Source organism: Gymnoscopelus microlampas (assembly GCF_963454915.1).
Source record: "Gymnoscopelus microlampas genome assembly, chromosome: 18".
In the NCBI taxonomy this organism is placed as follows: Eukaryota; Metazoa; Chordata; class Actinopteri; order Myctophiformes; family Myctophidae; genus Gymnoscopelus; species Gymnoscopelus microlampas.
This window is the reverse complement of record NC_139955.1, coordinates 11336189-11341774: the sequence shown is the minus strand read 5'-3', so window position 1 is coordinate 11341774 and position 5586 is coordinate 11336189. Positions and strand designations below refer to the sequence as shown.

Here is a 5586-nt window from a genome sequence, read left to right as displayed (position 1 = left end):
ATGATTGGACAGCAGTCGTATTGTTTCACCAATCACACATGCACACGCGCACACGCGCACGCACACGCACGCACGCACGCACGCACGCACGCACGCACGCACGCACGCACGCACGCACGCACACACACACACACACACACACACACACACACACACACACAATGACACAATCATAGCCCACCACAGTGGGAGTAAGAGACATAACATACGTACGTTAAAAACTCCAAAAAACTATAAGCAAATAATGAATGAACGACATGAACAACAAGCAAGAGAGACAAGAAACACAATCTTTGCTTTTGCATTGGTGTCTGGAGCTGGTACTGGAGCTATAGCTATGGAGCTAAGGCTGGGGCTGAAGCTGGATCTATATTTGTGTAAAATGAGTATGAGGGCCTATTTTCAAACAGGAACTTTAGGTGAAAACATTTCCACCTAAAAAGATTGTAGCATGTAGTGGCCTTTAAAGGACAACTTTTTTTACAACCTAGGTTTATGTTTTAGCTTGTAATTAAAGTAAATAAAAGACGAGTGTGAAATTTGTCTAAATATGTATTTTTTTACACAATAAGAAAGGTCCCGTGGTTTTTGATGGCCAGATGTGAGTTATTGGGGACTAGACCCAGCTGACACGCGACGTCACACGTTGTCCCAACGTTGTACTCCAACGTTGGATGACCGTTGGATTTTGGTTGTAAATGAAAGTTTGTCTGACGTCATAACCCAACGTTGGTTAGACGTCATAACCCAACGTTGTTTAGACGTCATAACCTGACGTTGGTTTGACATCCTAAACTAACATTGATGTAACGTCAATCTCTGATGTTATGTAGACGTTGATTAAAGGTTGGACTCCCAACGTTGGATACCAGTTGTATTTTTGTTGTAAATGAAAGTTTGTCTGACGTCATAACCTGACGTTGGTTTAACGTCAATCTCTGATGTTATGTAGACGTTGATTAAAGGTTAGACTCCCAACGTTGGATACAAGTTGTATTTTAGTTGTAAATGAAAGTTTGTCTGACGTCATAACCTAACGTTTGTCTGACGTCATAAACTGACGTTGTTTTGACATCTTAAACTAACGTTGATTTAACGTCAATCTCTGATGTTATGTAGACGTTGATTAAAGGTTAGACTCCCAACGTTGGATACAAGTTGTATTTTAGTTACAAATGAAAGTTTGTCTGACGTCATAACCTAACGTTTGTCTGACGTCATAAACTGACGTTGGTTTGACATCTTAAACTAACGTTGATTTAACGTCAATCTCTGATGTTATGTAGACGTTGATTAAAGGTTAGACTCCCAACGTTGGATACAAGTTGTATTTTAGTTGTAAATGAAAGTTTGTCTGACGTCATAACCTAACGTTTGTCTGACGTCATAAACTGACAAGTTGTATTTTAGCTGAAAATTTATATCGGGTTGACGTCATAGTACAACATTGGCTCAACGTACAATCAAAATATGACATATTTCTAACGTTGCATGTAATCACGTTGTATTTTAGTTGAGAATAAAATGTCAATCCAACATTAGCAGGACGTCAACCTCCAGAGTTACCTTGTCACGTAGATATCTTGTCACAACAAGATATCAACGTTAAAATAACGTCTCCTGTGCCCACTGAGTGGGCGGTGGGAACAGGACATCTTCCAGACGTCATTTTGACGTCGATATCTCATCATCACGACGTCAGACAAACAACAACAAATTACATCTTGTTTCAGTGTCAAGTTTTACCAAGGTGAAAATACAATATCAGACAATATTATTTGACAAAGTTTAATAAAACAACATTATTATATATTTTTTAAACTTGTAATTGGCACATTTGAATAGGTAGTATAAACAAACAGAAATTACAAGTCATATTGTTGTCCAAACAGTTACAGGTTTGGTGAATAGGTTCAGAGCCCAAAGTGCCTTTGTAGGAAAATGATTCCATTTGTGAAACTTTAAAATAACTAAACAGTACAAATCAATAAAAACAATGAAGTGCATTCTTTGAGGCATGTCTATAACATATGCACCAAGGGCAAAAACGTTAAAAAGAGAGAGAAATAACACTGAGCTCCCGTAAATCACTTGGAGAGTCTTCTCTGCATCATTCTGTTTAATTTGTTGAGGGTTGCATTCTTCTTTAGTTCCCCTAAAGATAAATGACAGGAATAAGCTATTTTAATAACTCTAACTTGATTTTTACATTATGAAACATCTTTATTGACTGACAGATATCTGTTCAAAAGTTTGGAATCAGTGAGAAATTATGATTTTGAAATTAACTGAGTTTGCAGATATGAGTACTGTCTCTGATGGAAGGGCCATCACAATTGCTTGATCTAAATCCTATGTTGGGAACAGCTATACCGTAAGGTTCATGAGAAGTTTTATACAAACCAGTCTCAAAGTACGGCAAATTCTACTGAAAATATGGGGTGAAATTTGACACGGATATCTAGAGAATATGACATCTAGAATGCCTAAGGTCTTTAAAGATATTGCTGCACTTGGTGGATTATTTAATGAACAGAAATGTTGAAGAATATAAGTTATTATTATTATTATTATTACCCTTATTATTATTACTATTACCATTATTATTATTATTATTATTATTATTATTATTACCCTTATTATTATTATTATTATTATTATTACATTTATCATTATCATCAGTGTCTTGGCTGTACTTACTTAATTTTCACAGTGATTCCAAACTCTTGAACTTAGGCATAACTGCCAACGTATATAAAAATAATCAACATTTTGTAGCACTCCTTTTTGAATTTGAAAGATAACGGAAAGGCCAAGTTACATCGGGCAATTAAAATGTTTAACTTACCATATGCAACGTCAAAAAGACACAGGCCCCGGGGACTTATTCTTGCCATGATGTCAACAAAGGTTGTACTGGAGTGTCAATTCATGTGACATGAGGAACGGCATCATTCTTCTGGGTGCATGATCCAATGAATTACCTCCTGTGTCTCCAACCATGACAACCTGAGAGTATGGTAAAAGTCACAGGAAGGAAAATGCCATATTAAGTGGACAGCTAAGATATTATTCTATCGTTACACCTCTTAAGGTCTTTAAACACCAGGGACATGACGAATAAATTATACAAATACTTCTTTAGAATATATTGATGCTATCGCATCAAAACTATTCATATACTGTATATGATGCCTCATTTTTATAGCCGTTAACCTGATGCCTTTAATAGCGGTGAAAAATCAAACTTGTTTTAAATCAAAATTATGTTGCTTTATTGTCAAATAATAGTGAAGTTCAGTGTGGAGGTACTTACCCGATGTATTCTACTTGAGAGGACCTTCCACCTCTTGATGTACCACATCTAGCATGAAAATAAGAAATACACAACACATTATGAATGAAAAATATACTTGACGCAAGATAGAGACTTCTCACAATGGCCTCATGCCGTGGCACAACTACTTCAGAGAAAACCCAAGAAGAAATTGTATTGTGAACCCAGTATGGTGAATTATATCGAATCGTTGGTTGAGTGAAACTTCACATCCCTACCCTTTCAATATTAACGCTATAAGACTGCTTTTACATTACACTGCTGACTGTAGACTAATGTTTACTAGTTTATCTGTGCCTGTTATGTTTAACTGTGTCAAAAAACTATCATCAGGGTGCCCAAAGCCCTGTGGGAATTTATAACTCAATTCAAAATGTTCCAGGAAAGTCACTACCGTGGGAAACCTGAATCATCTAATTCAATATATATTTTTAAATTACAACCAATTTAAAGCATATTACCCCTCAAATTAACGCCCTGATATTATACTTACTTCGGACTTGGTGGAGGCTCACCAAGTCTTGATCACAGGTGTTTGGAAGCTGAAGTAGCACACGCACACGCACACGCACACACACACACACACACACACACACACACACACACACACACAAAAACAGATTAGATAGGCTACCTCTGCCTTCCGAAACATCTGTGGACATTTAAATTCAATATGGGCTGGAACAGCGTCGAAAACGACAGCTATCAAACCTACAGTACACCTACTTCATTATCAGCTACTGTATATCAAGTATCGGTTATGGCAAAATACTAACTGTTCTTCACTCTGTTTGGGCCATTCAACTGTACAGGACTTACTTCAATATTTCAACTTAAGATGGCTTACCAATAGATCTTCAATATAGTGTTTACATTCCTCAGAAATGAAAAAAACTTTGAGAAAACGTTGTATTATAGTTGCTTAACAGCACAAATTAAAACCAACAAAATATCAACGTCTAATGGCGTTAGAATTTAACGTTGTGTAGACGTTAACGTCATAACGTTAAGAAGACATTGGACTTTGGTCTCAATACCCGACAACAGAATGTCGGTATTCTTTGTCAATTTGACGTTAGCATGATACGTTGAACAGATGTTGGGCATTGGTTACTTACCAACACAACTTAAAACCAACAAAAATCAACATTTAATGATGTTAGAACTTAACATTGTGTGGACGTTAGCATAACGACGTTAAGCAGATGTTGGGTTTTGGTTACAATACCCGACAACAGCATGTCAGTATTCTATGTTAATATGACGTTAGCATGATATGTTGAACAGACGTTGGGTATTGGTTACTTACCAACACAACTTAAATCCAACAAAAAAACAACGCTTAATGATGTTAGAATTTTACATTGTGTGAACGTCAGCATAATGACGTTAAGCAGACGTTGGTTTTTGGTTGCAATACCTGACAACAGCATGTCAGTATTCTATGTCAATATGACGTCAGCATGATACATTGAACAGACGTTGGGGATTGGTTACTTACCAATCAATCTTCAACATAGTGTTTACATTCCTCTATTATGTTTATTTTTTTTAGGTGGGCTTTACTGTTAGGCTTGGCCAATATTAGACTGAAAATAATGTCTTACAAGCTAATATAATCAAAACTATGATAAAGGCTACACAAGGCTATTCAAATGCAACCAACCCTTATGCCTGATTTTTAGTTACACAGCACTGTCTCACACAAAAATCAGGCTGTGAGGCATGTGAGCTTTTACCCTTCAATAACACACATTCCCAACTGAAAACATGAATCATGCATGAACAACAGAACTTCACCTAAAATAAGACATTAGCTTTAAAAGCTGCAATTCAAATGTTTAACTCAGCAGCACCAAGCCACCAACACAAAGCAATGGGGATCAGTCCATCTAGTTAATGCAGTATAGCCTCTTTCTAGTTCCCACTGTTTTGCCACAAAAGGCAGGTACTGTAACCATTTTGGGCAAAGGATTTACTCAAACAATGCTGCCAGTTTCAAAAACATGCAAAGAAAAGGAAAAGAAAACAACAAAGCATGACTGATTTGCAATATGAAGAAATCACCTCACTCGGTCATAAACAGAATGTAGAACTTTATTTTAAAAACAAACAGTCAAATATTTCATTTCAAGTTAGAAGGAAATTAATTATGAACTCACCTGTGCAAAAGATTGTGATTCTAGAAGTCCTGGGATGGTCAAAAAAACATCTCCATGCACAAACAAGTATCTCTTCCTGTCTTCTCT

General features: G+C 36.5%; 1 long non-coding RNA gene across 1 annotated transcript; it reads right to left on the bottom strand.

The window, feature by feature from the left end:
- Positions 1–2855: 2855 nt before the first annotated feature.
- On the bottom strand, positions 2856–5586 carry LOC311065517. Its single transcript, XR_014602843.1, has 4 exons — positions 5500–5586; positions 3831–3879; positions 3317–3364; positions 2856–3009 (listed from the first exon to the last, which is right to left on the bottom strand). It is a non-coding gene; the product is annotated as an uncharacterized lncRNA (long non-coding RNA).